Source organism: Erinaceus europaeus, chromosome 11 (assembly GCF_950295315.1).
Source record: "Erinaceus europaeus chromosome 11, mEriEur2.1, whole genome shotgun sequence".
Lineage (NCBI taxonomy): Eukaryota > Metazoa > Chordata > Mammalia > Eulipotyphla > Erinaceidae > Erinaceus > Erinaceus europaeus.
Genome location: NC_080172.1, coordinates 62202014 through 62222942, shown reverse-complemented (window position 1 = coordinate 62222942; position 20929 = coordinate 62202014). Strand labels below are relative to the sequence as shown.

Genomic DNA, 20929 nt, shown 5'->3' with positions numbered 1-20929 from the left:
AAAGGACAAAATATTTATTTGAAAAAATTATAGTCTAGGGGCTGGGTGTTGGCACACCCTGTTAAATACACACATTACCATGTGCACAAGGTCTTGAGTTTGAGCCCTTGCTCCCCATCTGGGCTATAGGCAAAGTCCACCCAGAGCTGTTGCTGCCCCAGTCAGCTCCTCTCCTTTGGCAATTTAATTTGAGAAATGCAGAGGGTATTGTCAGTTGTCAGCACAAAGTGCTAGGATGAAAAACTCGGGCTGTGGATGAGTAGAAAAGGAGTAGGGCCGGGCCGTGGCACACCTGGTTGAGCGCACATGTTACAATGCGCAAGGACCTGGGTTAGAGGCCCCGGCCCCCAGCTGCAGGAGGAAAGCTTTGTGATTGGTAAAGCAGGACTGCAGGTGTCTCTCTCCCTATCTCCCCTTTCCCTTTTGATTTCTGATTGTCTCTATCCAGTAAATAAATAAAGATAATTTAAAAAAATGTTAAGAAAGAAAGCAAGAGAGAAAGAAAGAAAGAAAGAAAGAAAGGAGAGAGAGAAAGAAATGGAGTAAGAACAAGCAAAATGAAGTGACCACTGGGAACAGAAAAGGGGCTCTGATTCCTGACATTCCAATTTCTAAGAGGCCTAACTACCCACTTTGTGCACCCCAACATCCCTGAGGTGGTCCCTATACTTCTCATTACACTTAGGGTTATCCCTCTCTCCTCACCCACCTTCTAAAAGTGTCAGCTCCTTGGGACCTTGGGACCCAGAGACCTCTAAAGCTCACTTTGTCTGGGGTTTCTAGAAGCTCAGAGTGGGGGGGGGGCAATTATACTCTGGTTTGCATTTCTACCAGTGACCCAGAACAAGCAAAAGGAACTACACAACCAGCATCTGACTGCCCGACAGTTCACTTACTTTGGGGTTTCTTTCCTTGGCAACTGTTTTTTCTTTTTCTTCATTTACAGCACGAAACTGATCCAACACTCTCTCAAATCTATTAAGATCACATCAAATGGGAATTAGAATCAAATATATAGGTTTCATTCCATGGAACTCATTAGTTTAAAAGAACTTTTCTTAGGCTACATGTCAGAGATGCCAGAGATCCTAGGTTCGATCCTCATCAACACCATAAACCAGAGCTGAGCAGTGTAGTGGTAAAATAAATAAATAAACAAATGCTTTCTTAGAGTTCTGAACACAAATCTTTATTTCCTACATTTATCCAAAGTTCTGACTACCACCCACCCCCATGAAGTACACCAGCTGAGAAATAGCTGCTAAGCAGAAAGGCTGACCTGTCTTGGAATGACTGTTCTCTTACCATGAGCCAAATGTTTCTCATTAAAGTCCTACCAGGTCTAAGGGTTTTAATCATCCTCATTTCTGCACCATTTGCTGATCTATGAAGCAACTGCTCCATCAGATCAATAAAATGACTCTTAATTACACAGTTATACACATAGTTACCTTACACACACACACATACACACACACACACACACACACACACACACACACACACACACACACACTTCCCAGTTGCAAACAGCTGCTGTAAAAAAGCCTCCACCAGACACCAGGCCAGTAGACACACCTGCCCACACTCATGTCCCTCGTCCTCTACTGCAACAATGCTGCAGGGACACATGGAGAGTGATGCTATGTGGGGCCACGTGGTGGCACACCTGGTTGAGCGCACATGTTACAATTTGCAAGGACCCAGGTTCAAGCCCCTAGACCCCACCTGCAAGGGGAAAGCTTTGTGAGTGGAGAAGCAGTGTTGTAGGTGTCTGTCTCTCTCCCTCTCTGTTACTCCCTCCCTCTTGATTTCTGGCTGTCTCTATATCCAATAAATGAATAAAGACAATAAAAATAATTTTTTTAAAAAGGTTGCTGCTCTGAGCTAAGGGTGGTTGAGGCTACAGCCTGGCAGCAGTCAGGCAAAGAGGCCATAGTTACATCCAGCTGACAGGAGAGCGAATTCATGCAACCTTTTTGAAGGTCACTTTGGCAGCATGTCTCAAGAGCTTTTTCTTTTAATTGGGGGCATTAATCGTTCACAGTAAATACAATTGTTGATACATGTGTAAAATTTCTCAGTTCTGCAAAATACTTAGGTCTTCCTCTACCATCATGCACCAGGACCTGAAAGTCTCCCACCCACCCTCACCACAGACTCCTTTACTTTGGTGCAATATACTAAACCCAGTCCAAGTTCTATTTGATGTTTCCTCTTTCTCTTCTTATTTCTCAACTTCTGCCCATGAGTGAGATCCTCCCATATTTATCCTTCTCTTTCTGGCTTATCTCCCTTTCCTTTTTTTTTTTTTTTTTTATTGGTCATCACCAGGGCTCTACTATTCCAGGCTGACTTTTCCAGGTAGAAAGATGGAGGGTGAGACACCACAGAACTACAGTTTCCCCCAGTGTCATAGCATTCCCATATGCCATATTAGGTCCTCAAGCCTCAGTCACACACATGACAAAGCAGGCAACCTCCCAATTGAACTACCTCATTGACTTCTGCCCCAGTCTGACCCCAATTCTAGTTCCAGCTGCTCTATTATAGAGGCAGCAGGGCTCTGGGTTCTCTGTTTGATGAAGAAATCTCTCATCTCAGCAATTTGATGAAATACCTCCTGTGCTTCCAGAGCAGAACCTGGGCAGTCATTCCTAAGTTCAGTTAGAGTCAAAGAGGTAGCAAAAAGAGGTGACGCCAACATTGCCTACACACAGTCTCCTAAGTGAACCAGAGCACCTCCATTTGGGAACAGAAAATGGAGTCACATTTCTGTTTATATATAGATGCCATGGTCTAGAGCAAGCCCTTGGCTTACTTACCCAGGCAGAATCCAGTTCTTCTCAAGAGGGGATTGGTAAACTCTAGAACTCCCCAAAGAGCGCTTCATACTGGGCCCAGGTCAAGTTTCCAACTGGAAGAAACACTCAGGGGTGGCCCACACGGCCTCTTCCTCTGGCGTCTCCTCACCCAGTGAGCTCCTTGAGAAGCCTCCCAAGGTCACCAGTGCACACATGGCCCTGGGCTCTCTGCAGAAGAAAGAGAACCTCCCTCCCTATCTCCAGCTCACACTTTGTCACATGCCTCCTGACCATCCCAGCTGGAGCCCAGAGTCTCACAGAAGCATCCAGGGAAATAATTCCATCAGTTCCAGATGTTTCCCTTTAGAAAGCAAACCAAGTCAGGCTCATGAAATTCCTTTTTTTTTTTTTCCTCCTCCAACTACAAGTTATAAGCTCCATGAATATGGATGGGTGTGACCTGATGGTAGGAGATAATAACAAATGCAGCCAGAATTGCCCCTCAGCAGGAATAATGAAAAATAATCCAGTTGGGCAAACCCAAGATGCCTGCCTTCTCTATGCTGCTCTAAGTCAAAGGCATGAGCTAAGCTAAGAAGAGCCAACTGCACTGTAGGCTGCATGTCAGGAAGGGAAGAAAGGCAAGAGGAAGTCAGAGATTCCTTATAAATAAAAACATTTTGCCTCTCCTGGAGAGCACCACCTGTTAGGTTTTGTCTTCCCTTTCAACTTGAAAAGCAGAGTTCACTGATGAAGACTTACAGTTAAGTCAGCCCATTTTGAGTAGCCTCCCAGGAAGAGTAGTTCAGTCCAACTATGAGCCCATTGGAGATGAGGGTACACCCTTCTAGCTTCCCCTCCGCACTGGGGAAAGCTATATGCAAAGTTCAGGGCAGCTAATTTTTCTATCCCTGGGTCATCTGGTCCCACTGACCCTTGGAGTAGCCTGCCAGCCAGCTGCTATCACCCAACCCAGAGCACCAACACACTGGCACCTTGGCTCAACTTCCTTTCCAGCTGAGCTGCCGAGCTGCTGCATACAACTTGGTGAGCGATCTCTGGCTGCTGTTGATGGGGAGACAGATGGTCGAGAAATGATTTTTGGAATTTCCTGACCGGATTTCTCCCCTATGTGTTATGAAGCAAACTGTAGCTTTAAGCCCCAGAGCAGCAGGCAGCCACAGCCTCTGATTTGAATCCTCTTTAGTTGTGAAAAGTCTGAACATTATGGGACATAGACCAGGGCTCATGCACTGAATAACCCATTTCATTTTCTGGGACTTAGGGAGGAAGGGCAGTCTTAGATTTCCACTGCTGATATTAAACCAAAGAGAGACAGTTAGCAATGTGAGACCAATGTGAGTCACTGGTGTGGGACAAGGCTGCTCCCTCAGGGCATAGGGCCATGAGGTCAAGGTCACCTGACAAGTACCCTCCCTCTTGGCACTTTATAGATCATAGCTTACTTCTATCTTTTACCTTTGGCTTCCCTTAACCATTTTGTCAATGAGGAGAACTTTTCTTTTTGCTAATTGTTCTTCCTATAGCTCCCCTCAGTTCATGTGAATAATGACCCTTCTTCACATGTTGGTGACTCACAGTTAAGTCCTCAGAACAATTACCCAATTGCCCATGAAACTTCTTCTGCCACAATCTCAGTACAATCTCCCTATAGTCCCTTTTTCACCCACCATGAGACTCCCTATCTCTGCAAATGGCATCCACACCCACCCAGAGGTCAAGGAGGAAGCCAGAGAATAACCCCTGGTTCCCTGTCACTAAACCCCATCACCTATGAAATCACTCTTGGCACCATCTAGGGCTCAGCATCCACTGGCACTTCATGGGTTTAGACTACTGAATGAGCACAACCATTTCCTGATGGATCACCCCTCCAGCCCATGCTACAAAACAGGCAGAGAGATGATTCTCCACCTTCTGATCTAGTTGCTGCCTAGCTAGAAACTCCACAGACCCCTCAGCTGGATGAATCTGCCTTGGGTGTCCCTTCAAAATCAATCTCCAGCAGAGAGATAACTAACTGCATTCCCATATACCTGACCCAGATTTGAGTCGCAGAACCACATGGGAAGTGTTATGACAATGGAGTTCTCTCTCTTAATGAATGAATGAATGAATGAATGAATGAATGAATGAATGAATGAAAAAGTGGCCCTGGGTGCTGAAATTCCACAAGAGTCAAGTTCCAACAGCAAAAACAAAAGATCTGATCCTGCCATCTTCACTGTCACATTAAATGATTTTTACCCTCTAAATTTTGATTCTTATCTCTTTGCCAAACCTTTTGAAATTCTTACCTCTGTCTAGAGCTCTCTTACTCACAAATGTTGACACACACCCATTTCCACCCTCCCCTCACATGGATTGGCAGACTCCCACTGGTTCTCTGATTGTAGCTGAGATATTACTTTCTCTGGAAAGTGATGTTGGCTTTGAATTCCCTCTGTCTTCACCCTTATCACAGTGCCACATCGCCCCCCCACACACACACACTGTAAACACCTTAAAGGCAGAAACAATGCCTTCCTTACCATGATAACCATAGTGCCAGGCATAGCATCTGGCACACAGCGTGCTCAGAACATTTTCACTGAGTGAGCAAATTAAGGAACAAAGGAAATTGTAGCTTGTCCAAAGTTATTCAGCAACTAAATGGTGGAGCTGAGTTTCAAACGCAGTCTTGTTTGACTCAGAGCTGTGACCTTTCTTTTGCACTCTAAGCCCCAAGCAGTTCATGTGGATTATTTAAAGCAAAGCTAGATGACCGCTGGAGACCTCCTCCAGTGTCTTGGGAATCACTGCAGTGAACTCATGAGGGTGCCTGAATCTGACATTTTGAAATCAACTTTGAATATTCATCTTCTGTCCACTTACTATTCTAGTCTAGAAGACAGGTCTCATCCTGTCCTTTTTCTGTAATGCTTCAGTGATTTCTGCCACAACTTTCTTCTTGGCAGCATGCTATATACTATGCCCTAAACTGGAAAAAGACTTAGCCATTACTGTATTTTCTTATTAAAAGAAATTGCTTGTATTTCTGAACCAAGAATATGCTGACTTGCTGTTGATACAATGTACCCGACCAGTATTACAAAATTCAATCAGCCTGGAAAATTTCAGCTGAGGCCAAAGAGGAGCCTTCTGCACAGCAGCAATCGCTGTAAACACACATCACAGTGCTGGCATTTATATGAACCATCGACAGATTACATTACCCAGCTCAGCTTTATTCAGATGAGGAATGGTCTGCAGTTTTTAAAGGGGTGAGGCACAGAAGAAGCCCCAGAAATACTCACATGTGGGCTGGATCCATCTTTTCCTGCAGGATTATGGCTTCACTGGGAAGGAAATAAGCACTACATCAGATCTCCTGCCAGGCACTCCCTACACAAGGATCTTGGGCTGTGATGACTTGGGACTCCCACAATTACCTTTCATTTGCCTTCTGAATTCTTTCAGGTCAGATGCAAGTACTCTGAAAATGACACCTTGGGATCTGATTCGAAATAATCTAGACAAATTGGAAAGTTGTAGATGAAACAGATTGGACATAAATTGATCCTTAGTAGATCTCCGTTGATTTTAGAGGGACCTTTTTAATATTCTTATCCTTTTGTCTATTTAAATTTTTTGCTTAAATATTTGTTTTTGTAAGCACTGCATTTCAGTAGAAGCTGGTACAATTTTCTGAGGAATGATTTGGTACCATACATTCAAAATCCTTTGAAATGTGTAAATCCTGTGACTCAAATTCTACTTCTAGGAATTTTTTCTTATGAAATAATCATAAATGTGTGAAAAGATTTATATACCAGAATGTTTACCACGATCTTGCTTATAATTGGAGTTCAGGGGTCACTAAATGCACAGCAGTAGAGACTAGCTAAATAAAATGTGGCACATATGTGATCAACTACACTGCAATCATTAAGATAATATTGAGTCTGGTGGCCATTGGGAGAAACAGTCATTTCATACTCTGTGGGTAAAAGCAAATCAAGCAATTTCTTTGGGAGACAAATTCTCATTATCTACCATCATTTAAATGTGCATAGTTTTTGGCTAAGCAAAATTACATTTTAAAGGATTCTTTCCTATTAATAGACAAAAATGTATAAATAAGAAGCTTACAACAATCCTGATAGTAGTGGTAGTGGAAATAAATGAAGATTAATGGAACAAATAATGGTATATCCTATAATGGAATACCTTGCAGACATTATTTGAATATAAAAATAACTATGTACACATATTTAAAATGATAAACAAAATTGTACATAAATAATCAAAAGATACACCAAATACAAACTGTAATTATATGCACAAGTTATATGCAAGCAATTAACATTTTTAATTACTATAGGTCAGGTTTTTCTCTAAATGCTTTTATGCGTGTTCATTTATTTAATGTACTGTTATGAAACTACCTCTGAATCAGTTAGCTATTGCTGTACAATACACTGCTCCCAAACTCAGTACCTTAAAGCAATAAACATTTATTCTTTGGTTGACCTTTGGTTGACTCTGTAGTTGGGGTGAGTGGTGGGTGTGGTTTGAGGTCAGGTAAATAGCTCTGCAGATCCTGAATGGGCTTGTTTACATTTTCAGTGGTCAGTAGATGTGGGGTAGGGCAGAACTGACTTAACTGGGACAATTAAATTTCATGTGAACTTTCATCTTCCAATAGACTAGTCCAGGGGTAAAATTCCATCAACAACAGCAACACACACACACGAGTTCATGGGGCTGACACAACAACCAAACATAAGTATATCTGAAAATTGTTATCAGGAGCACAAAATTGTTATCTTGAAAAAAAGATGAGAGAGATTTTCCTCATATTAGACATTTTTGTACTGATTATAATGAAAAAGACTAGGTGGAACACTTGTAAAAATGTAAATAAAACACAAAAAGGAACTAGAAACACACAGAAATGAAAATAGAGGTTATAAGAAGGGGGCTGGATGGTAGCACATTCAGTTCAGCACATGTTACAATGTACAATGACCCAGGTTCAAGCCCCCAGACCAACCTGCATGGGGGGCAGCTTCCTCAGAGTTGAAGCAGTGCCTCAGGTGTCTCTCTATCTCTCTCCCATTCTACTTCCCCTCTCTCTTGATTTTTCTCTGTCTCTAGCCAATAAAATAAATAAATAAAGTCCTAAAGAAATAAAATGCAATGGACTTCCAGAGGCAGGGCTACAGAGTAGCAGCAACTGTGTTTCTCTCCTCTAGGAGACCACCTGGGACCCCAACAAGACAGGACTAGAACAACTTCAGGAACCCACCAAATCACCAGTGAGTAAGGACTAAGAGGAGCCTAGGGAAAGATTAAGTGGCTGGTAACAGTCCAGCAGTTTACCAGTTGAGACACCACCTCCACTCTCTTTCATTAACAAAAAGACAGCTGAAGGGAGGAGAGGACTCCCCTAAAACTCAACAAATGCAACTGTGAGTCTCCATTGTTACTGCACTCAGAAGCTGGAGCAGTGGGGGGTGGGGGGAAGGCCCTGTGCTGACACCAGGGGAAAAGAACTAACCAGGAAATTCAGGAGAAGATCTATACCTCAGCGGCCTAGTGGTGGGGCTGTGAGAGTCTCTTTGCATAACCACTGGATTATCTCTGCCACACCCTGCTTTATCTCTTGGTCAGGAGTGAGGGATTAAGCTAAGTAGCCTACTTATAGTTTAAAAGCCCTCAAGATCCCATAGCCTACAGGGAAGAAAAAGAATAAAAGAGGCTTTTAAATCACTGTGTTCCAACTCAGGGATTAAAATAATATTGAATCAACTGTCAACTTCCACAACTGTGAACCCTTTGATTACCTTACTTAGACACAAGTCAATACAGGAAAGAGTGATCAGTAATTTGAAAAATACTGAGAGAGGGACCTCATAACATACTATATAAAATGGTTACACTGGGAGTCAGGGGATAGTGCAACGGGTTAAGTGCACATGGCTCAAAGCACAAGGACCAGTTAGGATCCTGGTTCAAGGCCCTGGCTCCCCACCTGCATGGAATTCACTTCACAGATGGTGAAGCAGGTCTGCAGGTGTCTCTCTGTCTCTCTTCCTCTTTATCTCCCTCTCCTCTCTCAGTTTCTCTCTGTCTCTATCCAGTAACAAAAAAAAATGTTAAACCAACAAGAGCAAATATTTGAGAAATGAACCAGGATAACAGTCCAGCTAAAAGCCTCCCAAAGGGTGAAGCACAAAATACTGAAATCAACATCCAAACAGTAGTTAAGAAAATAATCACAGGAGTGATAAAACAGTTTAAAAGAATTGTCATCAGAAATGCAAAAACAACAAATGAAACTCTGGAAGAAAACACTAATTATCTCAAGGTTATTAAGGAGCTGAAAGCTGAAATAGTTGAGCTAAGAACACAACCAGTTGAACAGCTAAAAGAGTATCAGAACAAGGTAACAAAATATATGGACTCCAGAAAACAGTAGAGGGGAGAGAGAGAATAGAATAAATGTGGCTGAACACAGAATTAGCAAGATCGAGGATGAATTTAGAGACAACTAAAAAAAAAGTAAGAGATCTCAAAAAGAGATTCTGAAAACAACAACAGAGACATATAGGATGACTTCAAAAGAAATAGTGTACACATTATTGGCTTACCAGAGGAAAAATAGAGGGAGGGGAAGAAAGCATTCCTTAGGTCATAATAGCTGAGAACTTCTCTAGTCTAGACAACATCAAAGACATAAAGGCTCAAAAAGCCAAGCCCAGAGGGTCCCTAAAAGAATTAACCCAGACTTAAAGACACCAAGACACATCCTATTTAGAATGGAAAAGAATAAGGATAAAGAAAGGATCCTGAAGGCTGCAAGAGAAAAAACAGTCACCTAAAAGAGGAAAACCTATAAGATTAGCAGCAGACTTCTCCACACAAACACTACAGGCCAGAAAAGAATGGCAAAATACCTATCGAGTGCTCAATGAGAAAGACTTTCAACCAAGACTACTGTATCCTGCTAGACTGTCATTCAGACTAGATGGAGGCATAAAAACCTTCTCAGACAAGCAACAGTTGAAAGAATTAACTATCCCCAAGCCAGCCCTGAAAGAAGTTCTGAAAGGTCTCCTATAAACAGTCAGACCACTGTAAATAGGCCATCTATCAGAACACTCTAAAAATCTACAAGAATGGCGTTAAAATATCTTCAATCTTTGATATCAATAAATGTCAATGGCCTGAATTCACCTATTAAATGGCAGAGAGTAGGAAGATGGATCAGAAAACACAACCCAACAATATGCTGTTTACAGGAAACCCACCTAACTCAACAAGACAAACACAGACTCAAAGTGAAAGGATGGGAAACCATCATACAAGCCAATGGCCCACAAAAAAAGAGCAGGAACAGCTATTCTCATATCTGACATTGTGACGCACCACTACAGCGGAAGAGCAGCAGGAAGGATGAGGGGACTCCAAAGGTGACCACCAGTGAGTCAGGAGTCAGTGCAAGGGAGAACAGAATACACCACACTTTGTTGGAGGGTGAATCAGAGCTCAATTTTTGTTCAGCCAGCGAGAGTTTATATATCTTTCATTCTTACATAAACAATATCTGAAAAAGAAAGTAAAGCTCATTTCTTGATTAGATGGCCTTGCGGTTTTACACAGAAATGTCGTACTTCATGGGGTGATGCATTTCTGAGTAATAGGCTTAGCAGATAGAATTTTATGTAGAGTTTTAACATATTTTGTAAGAGAAGGTAAGTATTACTAAGAATTTTTCCTAAAACTTTATGTATTTGATGACCCATAACTTCGTCCACCTCATTTCCTGTTCATCTGTATCTAATCTGGGAACAGGGGCTGTTTGTTCCCGATTACACAGCATCATTACCATGTACATAATGAAAACAATAATCAGAGTTTCCAATTTAGATCTGCTCAGGATGCCAAGACCCACTCCCAGAATTCTTCTTCCTTGAAGAGAGTTTTCCTGGGTACTGACCCTATCAGACCCGTCGTTCTGGAGTTGAGTGGGGCGTGGCATTTTCTCCTTTTTTATTTAATTTATTTGATAATAATTTAGTGAGATGAATTTTTTTTTCACTTTATTTTTTATTTATTTATTTATTTATTTTTTACATGCATAACATTCCCCAGATTCCCATTTAGCAATAAAACCCCCACTATTTCATTCATCATTTTTCATGGACCTGTATTATCCCCACCCACCCACCCACCCCAGAGTCTTTTACTTTGGTGTAATACTCCAATTCCATTTCAGGTTCGACTTGTGTTTTCTTTTCTAATCTTGTTTTTCAACTTCGGCCTGAGAGTGAGATCATCCCATATTCATCCTTCTGTTTCTGACTTATTTCACTCAACATGATTTTTTCAAGGTCCATCCAAGATCGGCTGAAAACAGTGAAGTCACCATTTTTTACAGCTGAGTAGTATTCCATTGTGTATATATACCACAACTTGCTCTGAATGACTCTGAAAATGTCCAATAGTTCTAGGTTATCTATCTCTTCATTTAGCTCCCTTATGTCTTTACTGATTTTCTTCCTGGATGATCTGTCAAGTTGAGATAGTGGGGTGTTGAAGTCCCCTACTATGATTGTGTTACTGTTAATATATTGCTGTAGCTCTTTCAGTAGAAGTTTGATGTATTTAGATGGCTTCTCATTGGGTGCATAGATATTAATAATTGTTAAGTCCTCTTGATTGACTGATCCTCTGAGCATTAAGTAGTGTCCATTCCTATCTTTTTTAATCTTATGTATTTTAAAGTCTATCATGTCAGATATGAGAATAGCTGTTCCTGCCCTTTTTTGTGGGCCATTGGCTTGAATGATAGTTTTCCATCCTTTCACTTTAAGTCTGTGTTTGTCTTGTTACGTTAGGTGAGTTTCCTGTAGACAACATATTGTTGGGTTGTGTTTTCTGATCCATCTTCCTACTCTGTGTCTTTTAATAGGTGAATTCAGGCCATTCACATTTATTGATATCAAAGATTGAAGATATTTTAACGCCATTCTTGTAGAGTTTTAGAGTGTTTTGATATATGTTCTATTTGTGGTGGTCTGGTTGTTTATAGGAAACCTTTCAGAACTTCTTTCAAGGCAGGCTTGGTGATGGTTGCTTCCTTCAACTGTTGCTTGTCTGAGAAGGTTTTGATGCTTCCATCTAGTCTGAATGACAGTCTAGCAGGATATAGTATTCTTGGCTGAAAGCCTTTCTCATTGAGCACTCGATAGATATCTTGCCATTCTCTTCTGGCCTGTAGTGTTTGTATGGAGAAGTCTGCTGCTAATCTTATGGGTTTTCCTTTGTAGGTGACTCTTTGTTTTTCTCTTGCAGCCTTGAGGATCCTTTCTTTATCCTTATTCCTTTCCAATCTAAGTATGACATGTCTTGGTGTCTTTAGGTCTGGGTTAATTCTGTTTGGGACCCTCTGGGCTTCTTGAATCTTTATGTCTTTGGTGTTGTCTAGACTAGAGAAATTTTCAGCTATTATGGCCTGGAGAACGCTTTCTTCCTCCCCTTCTCTTTCTTCCTCTGGTAAGCCAATAATGCGTATATTGTTTCTTTTGAAGTCATCCCATAGGACTCTGTTGTTGTTTTCAGCATCTCTTAATCTCTTTTTGAGATCTCTTACTTCTTCTTTAGTTGTCTCTAATTCATCCTCAATCTTGCTAATTCTGTCTTCAGCCTCATTGATTCTATTCTCTCTGCCCTCTACTGCTTTCTGGAGTTCATCTATTTTGTTGCCCTGCTCTGATACTGTTTTAGCTTGTTCAGCTAGTTGCCTTCTTAGCTCAGCAATTTCAGCTTTCAGCTCTCTAATAACCATGAGATAATTAGAATTTTCTTCCATATTCTCATTTGTTGTTCCTGCATTTCTGATTACAATTTTTTCAAATTCTTTACTCACTCCTGTTATTATTTCCTTAGCTAATGTTTGGATGTTGAACTCGTTGTTTTGTGCTTCGCCCTCTGGAGGACTTTTAGCTGGACTCTTGTCCTGGTTCGAGTCTCCAATATTTTTTCTTGTTGTTTTAACCATTTTATATAAGTTAAGAGGTTTTTCAATCCCTGAATTGGAGTTCAGTGGTGTAAAAGCCTTTTTTTTCCCCCCTGTAGGCTATGGTAGCCTGAGGGCTTTTAAACTATCAATAGGCTTCTTGGCTTAATCAATGACTCCTGACCAAGAGATAAAGCAGGGTGTGGCAGAGGTAATCCAGTGGTTATGCAAAGAGACTTTCACAGCCCTTCAGCTATGCCACCGAGGTATAGGTCTTCTCCTGAGTTTCCCGGTTAGATCTCTGTGCCCTGGTGTCCCTCCCTGTTGCTGCTCCAGATTCTGAGGGTAGTAGCAATGGGGACTCAGAGTTGTACTTGGTGAGTCTCTGGGGAGTCCTTTCCTCCCTTCAGCTGTCCCCTTGTTGGTGGAGCAGACTGGAGGTGGTGTCTCCACTGACAAACTGTCGAACTGTTAGCAGTCACTTAATCTCTCCTTATGCCCCTCTCTCCTCTCTGTCACCAGCCACGCGTGTTTGTACTCACGGGTGATTTACTGGGTTTCTGTGGTCATTCTAGTCCTGTCTTGTTTCGGTCCGGGTGGTCTCCTTTGGTATTCCTAGTTGATCCGGGAGAGGAGAGGAGAGGAGAGAAAGCGATCTGCTGCTCATAGCTCCGCCTCCGAGATGAATTTTTTGTCTGGAGTTGTTTGAGGGATCTCAACAGGAATCTGAGGAAGACTGGCGAACAGAGAACAAGAATTAGTACTACAGTAACAGTTCCAATCATGATAAGATAATGGATATCTTAACCCATCTAAAGAAATCTTCTGTTGCAAAGCATGGGGACTCCTCCCTGGCCAACTCTCTCACATATGAAAGTTTACCAACCCCCAGCCAACGAAAGTTTACTTACTCTTACCCACACAATCACTTACTCTTACCCACACAAATTCACTTACTTTTACCCACACATCTTATTTACATCAAACCTCATTTATCAGAGCCTCTTTCTAATTTCACTTTAGTTTTCTTTTTACTTTCACCTTACTGTAACATTCTTTTAGTTTTATCTACACACTCTCAATTATGATGATCTCTCTTGAAAACTTAACTCAATTTTACTTGATTAGAACTTCTGTTTTTATACAGTATCACAGTAACATAAACATTGGTACGAAATGAAAGCAAAAGATAAGCATCGGGGTTTGTGGTTTTGCCTAGAATCATAGTTCCTGCTCTGTACTGTACATGCAGCACTATTTTCTTTTAGTTAACTTGTATTTCCCTGGACATTTGTATAATCAGCTGGCTTATCAGTGACTTTATTGTTTGTCCTGCAAATTATTTTGGCTCGGATTTTTGGAGCATGAGTCTTATGTTTGTGTGTGGGGTGCCATCTTCTAGTCTTAGGGGATTTATCATGCATAGGGGCTGCTTCTGGAAAGTTACCAGGTTCCCAAGCTACTACAGCTAGCTCAGTCATCAGCCCTTTGTGGCATCTTAGCCCATTCCCGGGGTTGCAGCTTCCTTGAAGTCTGTCATCCTCATGGCCATGGCAGTTGACCTTGTCAAGCTCCATGGGGGGTAGAGGCACAGGGCGCCGCATGACATGATACACTTTAAAATCAATAAAATTACAAAAGGTAGGGATGCACAGAGGATCAGTTGACCAAGAGAACTTAACAATTATTAACATCTATGGACCTAATGAGAAGCCACCTAAATACTTCAATCATCTACTGAAAGAGCTACAGCAATATATTAATAACAACACAGTCAGAGTAGGGGACTTCAACACCCAACTCTCTCAACTTGACAGATCATCCAGGCAGAAAATTAATAAAGACATAAGGGAGTTAAATTAGGACATAGATAAACTAGAGCTATTGGACATTTTCAGAGTCATTCATCTGAAGAAACTGGAGTACAAATTTTACTCAAGTCCACATGGGTCATTCTCAAAGATAGACCACATGTTAGGCCACAAAGACAGCATCAGCAAATTCAAGAGCATTGAAATCATCCCAAGCATCTTCTCAGACAACAGTGGAATTAAACTAACATTTAACAATCAAAAAAAGATAAGCTGATGGGACTAAATCAAATTAAAAAGCTTCTGCATAGCTAAAGAAACTACTACCCAAAGAGACTCCTCACAGAATGGGAGAATATCTTTACATGCCATACATCAGACAAGAGGCTAATAACCAGAATATATAAAGAACTTGCAAATCTCAACAAGACAACAAATAACCCCATCAAAAAATAGGGGGAGGATATGGACAGAATATTCACCACAGAAGAGATCCAAAAGGCCAAGAAACACATGAAAAAATGCTCCAAGTCTTTGATTGTAAGAGAAATGCAAATCAAGACAACAATGAGATATCACTTCACTCCTGTGAGAATGTCATACATCAGAAAAGGTAATAGCAGCAAATGCTGGAGAGGGTGTGGGGTCAAAGGAACCCTCCTGCATTGCTGGTGGGAATGTCAATTGGTCCAACTTCTGTGGAGAGCAGTCTGGAGAACTCTCAGAAGGCTAGAAATGGACCTACCCTATGATCCTGCAATTCCTCTCCTGGGGATATATCCTAAGGAACCCAGAACACCCATCCAAAAATATCTGTGTACACATATGTTCTTAGCAGCACAATTTGTAATAGTCAAAACCTGGAAGCAATCCAGGTGTTCAACAACAGACGAGTGGCTGAGCAAGTTGTGGTATATAGACACAAAGGAATACTATTCAGCTATAAGAAAAAAAATGGTGACTGCACCATTTTCAGCCAATCTTGGATGGACCTTGAAAAATTCATGTTGAGTGAAATAAGTTAGAAACAGAAGGATGAATATGGGATGATCTCACTCTCAGGCAGAAGTTGAAAAACAAGATCATAAGAGAAAGCACAAGTAGAACCTGAACTAGCCTATTGCACCAAAGTAAAGACGCTGGGGTGAGTTGGGGGGAGAATACAGGTCCAAAAAGGATGACAGAGGACCTAGTGGGGGTTTTATTGCTATATGGAAAACTGAGAAATGTTATTCATGTACAAACTATTGTATTTATTATTGAATGTAAAACATAAATTCCCCAATAAAGAAATTTTTAAAAAGACATAAAATACAGCATATCAGAATTTGTGAGCTGCAGCTATAGAAGTACTAAGAGGAAAATTCATAGTACTAAGTTTTCATACTAGAAAATAAAAAAGATATCAAATCAAAAGAGAAAATATAGCAAATAAATTACATAAGACCATTTGAAACACAAAAATAAAATATGAAATATGTATATGAACACACAATTATTTCTAAATAAAAAGCACAGTTTACATGTAGTATATATAGAAAGGAATATTTTAAAAGTTGAGTTGATCCATACCAAAATAGTATTGGATACAGAGTTCTGGTGGTTGGAATTGTGTGGAATTGTACCCCTCTTATCCCATGGTTTTGTCAGTTTCTTTTTTATAAGTAAAAATTTAAAAAATAGGGAGTCAGGCGGTAGCACAGTGGGTTAAGCGTACATGGCGCAAAACGCAAAGACTGATTAGGATACTGGTTCGATGCCCTGGCTCCCCACCTGCATGGGAGTCACATCACCGGAGGTGAAGCAGGTCTGCAGGTGTCTCTCTATCTCTCTTCCTCTCTATCTTCACCTCCTCTCTCAATTTCTCTCTGTCTCTATATAATAACAAAAAAAAATTTTAATATATATATTAATTTTAAGCCCTGGCAATCACAGTGACTTTCTTTTTATTTGCAATTATTTATATTTTCTGTTTTATTATTGTGTAATTTGTACTTATTATCTTTTCAATAATAATATAGAAATGAAGGTCCAGGGAATTAAATTTCAAGGATCTCAGGAACAGCTTCAGTCCTTGACTATTTTTCCGAAGGCTTTTAAAATGCCAAATAAGGTATTATCATTTCTATTGCAGCCAGACCATGGGAAATTTGTGTCATTAAAATTTTAAGTCATTCTCTCCTTTCCTCCATACAATAGTAAAAAAGAGATTGAAATCATTAGGTCCCATTTACACAATGAAGAAATAAAGACCCACATCAGGTCTGAACACAGCTCTCACCCTGAAGTCCTCATTCACACTATCTCTCACTATTGAACCCTTGGGGCAGGTCTACATACCCTGAACTCCATCCTCTTTTTGGGTTTGGATTATATTTTGCATGCTGCCACATCTGGAACTATAATAGTGCACAAGATCAACAAAGACCTCACTCCATAAAATTTCATTCTAAGAGGAAAGGTGGACATTAAGAGACACAGTGCTTAAATCCATTATAATTGTGCTGTGAGCTACAGGGACAGGCACAGACATGTGGCAGGGAGAGCTGACTTGGCCTGATAGACCCAGGCACATTTTCTGGGGCTGTAGGGTTTCAGCTGAAATCAGGCCATTGTCACCACATGCGTTAGGTCAGAACACCCTGCATTCTGGACAACTTCAAATGAACACACCTTCAAGATATCCTGGTGCAGCCTAAGAACTAGTTCTTGTTTTGGTCTCAGTACTGCAATTCTTTATTTCTACAACCATGGGCAAGGTATTGGTATCTTTGAGCCTCTGTTTATTTACTAGTGAAAAATAAAGAAGTCAAAACACCCAATGATTTTCAGTTTCTCTCTCCACCCCACTCTTTCATTTTAGAACCTAGAAAACACCAGAGCTAGGCTATTATAAACCATTTTGTGTTGGGGTTAGGGTAGATAAGCATAATGGTTATACAAAGAGACTCTCATGCCTGAGGTTCCAAAGTCCCAAGTTCAATCCCCCACACCATAAAACAGAGCTAAGCAGTGCTCTGGCAGGGGGTGGGGGGGGCATTTTGTGTTGAACCTATATCTCTCAGTCACTATGGCAGTTCCTAATGTCCCTTCTGGAACCCCAGGGACCTGAAAACTCCTGCCCTGGGTGATTTTGAGATTCCCCCAGACATAAAGTTGTATGACATTAGCTTGAAGTTCAAAGACCTCAGACACATTTCCTACCACAGGAGTGTGGAAGGCAAGAGTGTTTGACAGGGCAAAAAAACACTGACCAGCATTCAGTATTCACACCAACTCCTGTTCCTTTCCTGGAACAACTAGTGTCATCAAAATTAACATCCTACTAAAAGCACTATACAGTCATTGTAATCCCTACTAAAATCCCAATGGCACACCTTAAGGAAATAGAGAAAATGCTACAGCAATTTGTTGGGAATCACAAAAGACCCAAAATAACCAAAGCCACCCTGAGGGGAAAGAAGAAGAGGAATGGAAACATCGCAATACCTGACTTCAAGTTATACTAGAGTAATCAAAGAAGTGTGGTACTAGAATAAAAATAGAGACAGAGATCAATGGAATGGAATTAAGAGCTCAGAAAGAAATCTTCACACATATGGACACTTACAACAGAGGATCCAAGTGCACAAGCTAGAGAAAGAACAGTCTTTTCACTAAATGGTTTTGAGAAAGCTGGATAACCACATGTAGAAGAATAAAAAGAGAATCACTACCTCTCACCATGCACAGTCAACTCATAGTGGGTTTTATAGACCTGGATATTAGACAAGAAACTATAAAACACATAAAAGAAGGCATAAGCAAAACATTTCATGAAATTGGCTTCAGAGATGTCTTTAGGGACCCAAGTTCAATAGGAAACCAAAAAAAGGTATAACATCAAACTGAATAGCTTCTGCACAGTCTATCATTAGAACCCAAAGACAGGACCAAGAGATATCTCAGTTTGTAAAAGCACCAAATTGCATGCTTGAAATCTCAAAAGCTGCAGGCCCAAACCCCAGCAGCACTTCATGTCAGAGCTGAACAATGTTCTAGTCTTCCCTTTCTCTCTCACCCTCCTCACTTCTCTCTTCTCACCGTCATAACCAAACCAATAAATCTTTACTAATTTATTTATGAAAGAAACGGAGAGGATGAGAGAATCAGAGTATCACTCTGGCATATATGATACCAAGGATCAAACTCAGTATCTCATGCTTCAGAGTCCAACACTATTTACCATGCCACCAATTGTGGACCCCTCAAATAAATAAATCTTAAAAATAAATAAAATTAAAATGCAGTCTATTGAAAAGGAGTGAATATTTGCACAACATACATCAGACAAAAGGCCAGTTAAAGTACCTGCACTTTAACTGCACATTAGTGTCCAGTTAAATTACCTTCACTTCACAAATATATGTGAGGAACTCACAAAACTAAGCAACAATAACAAAATGAGTGAGCCCATCAAAAACTAGGGAAAGGAGTGAAACAAATGCTTTACCAAAGAAGACCTACCAATGCCTAATAGGCACATGAAAAAAATTGCTCATTATCACTTTATTATTTTTATTTATTTATATAAAGGAAACATTGACAAAAACCATAGGATAAGAGGGGTACAACTCCACACAATTCCCACCACCAGAACTCCATATCCCATCCCATACCCTGATAGCTTTCCTATTCTTTAACCACAGAGCCAGAGAATGAATTCAGGGCCTCACCCATGCAAAATACCACTGAGCAACCGTGTGTACCCAATTCTCTCCTCCTGCTTTTTTTTTTTTTTTTTTACTTAGGGTGAGTATAAGAGATAAAAAGAGGTGAGATCCTCATCTTGGATGGAGCTTGAAGGAATCATGTTAAGTGAGATAAGCCAGACAGAGAAAGATGTCTATGGGATGATTTCACTTACAGACAGAAATTGGAAAACACTACCATGATGCCACATGACTTCCCTGGGCAGACAACCTCACTGATGTTTCCTGGAACCCCACCTCCCCAGAGTCTTACCCTACTAAGAGGAAATAGAGATGGGGGGTACAGGGGTGTGTGGATGCATCTGTCAATGTTCATGTCCTGCAGAGAAACAATTACAGAAGTGAGACCTCTAACCTTCTGAACCCCATAGAGATTTTTGGCCCATACTCCCAGAGGGATAAAGAATAAGGAAGTTTCCAATGGAGGGGATGGGATACAGCACTCTGGTGGTGGGAATTTTATGGATTTGTACCCCTCTTATCCCACAATCTTGTTGATTATTATTGAATCACTAATAATAATATTTAAAAAGAAGTTGAAAGATAAGAAAACACAAAGCAGAATTTGGACTGGGTTTGGTGTATTGCACCAAAATAAAAGACTCTGGGGTTGGGAGAGGGTTCAGGTCCTGGAACATGATGGCAGAGGATGACCTAGAAGGGGGTGAATTGTTATGTGGAAAACTAAGAAATGTTACACATGTACAAACTAATGCATTTTACTGTTGACTATAAACCATGAACCCCCCATAAGGAAAAACAAAAAGGAGGTGAGGTTAAGAAACAGAGGAGAGAGAAAGAGAGAGACACCACAGCATTAATCCACCTCCAGTGGTCCTTGAGTGTCAATCCATGGTATTCTCCTGAGACACCCAAGCTTTAACCCAGGGCCTATCCCATGACCAGGTGCATGTTCTACAGAGTGAATGATCTCCCTACTCCCATTTTCACTTACCAGAGAAATGCGACAAATCACCTGCATCAACAGGGGTAGAAACAAGTGCTGGTGAGGATGGGGAGAAAAACAAAACCGGAGTACACTGATGCCAGGGCTATAATTTGGTCCAGTCTTTATGAGAATCAATGCAATTTTTTCATAATGTTAAAAATAAACTTGTTGGGAGTGGGTGGTAGAGCAGCGGGTTAAGCACAAGTGGTGCAAAGCTCAAGGACCGGCATAAGGATCCCAGTTCGAGCCCCTGGCTCCTCACCTAGAGGGGAGTCACTTCACAGGCGGTGAAGCAGATCTGCAGGTGTCTATCTTTCTCTCTCCCTCTCTGTCATCCCCTCTTCTCTCCATTTCTCCCTGTCCTATCCAACAACGACATTAATAACAACAACAATAACTACAACAATAAAAAAGAGCAATGAAAAGGGAATAAATAAATAAATATTTTTAAAAAATAAACTTGTCACATCATCCAACAATTACACTCCTAGATTTTTATGCACAAGAACACTGGTTTAAAGAGCAGGGGTTACACATAGCTGCTGGAGAAGTGACTCAGCAGGTAGAATACATGCTTTGTAAGCCTG

The 20929-nt window shown here is 40.8% G+C and overlaps 2 long non-coding RNA genes across 2 annotated transcripts in view; one reads left to right on the top strand and one right to left on the bottom strand.

Annotated features, from left to right (window-relative positions):
* LOC132541232 (uncharacterized) overlaps positions 1–2960 on the bottom strand; it is a 97801-nt gene extending 94841 nt beyond the window's left edge. Inside the window, exon 1 of the long non-coding RNA XR_009552400.1 lies at positions 2826–2960. This is a non-coding gene — a long non-coding RNA (uncharacterized LOC132541232). The remainder of the gene's footprint in view (positions 1–2825) is intronic.
* Positions 1–20929, top strand: part of LOC132541380 (uncharacterized) — a 621539-nt gene that overhangs the window by 372178 nt on the left and 228432 nt on the right. The window lies entirely within an intron of this gene.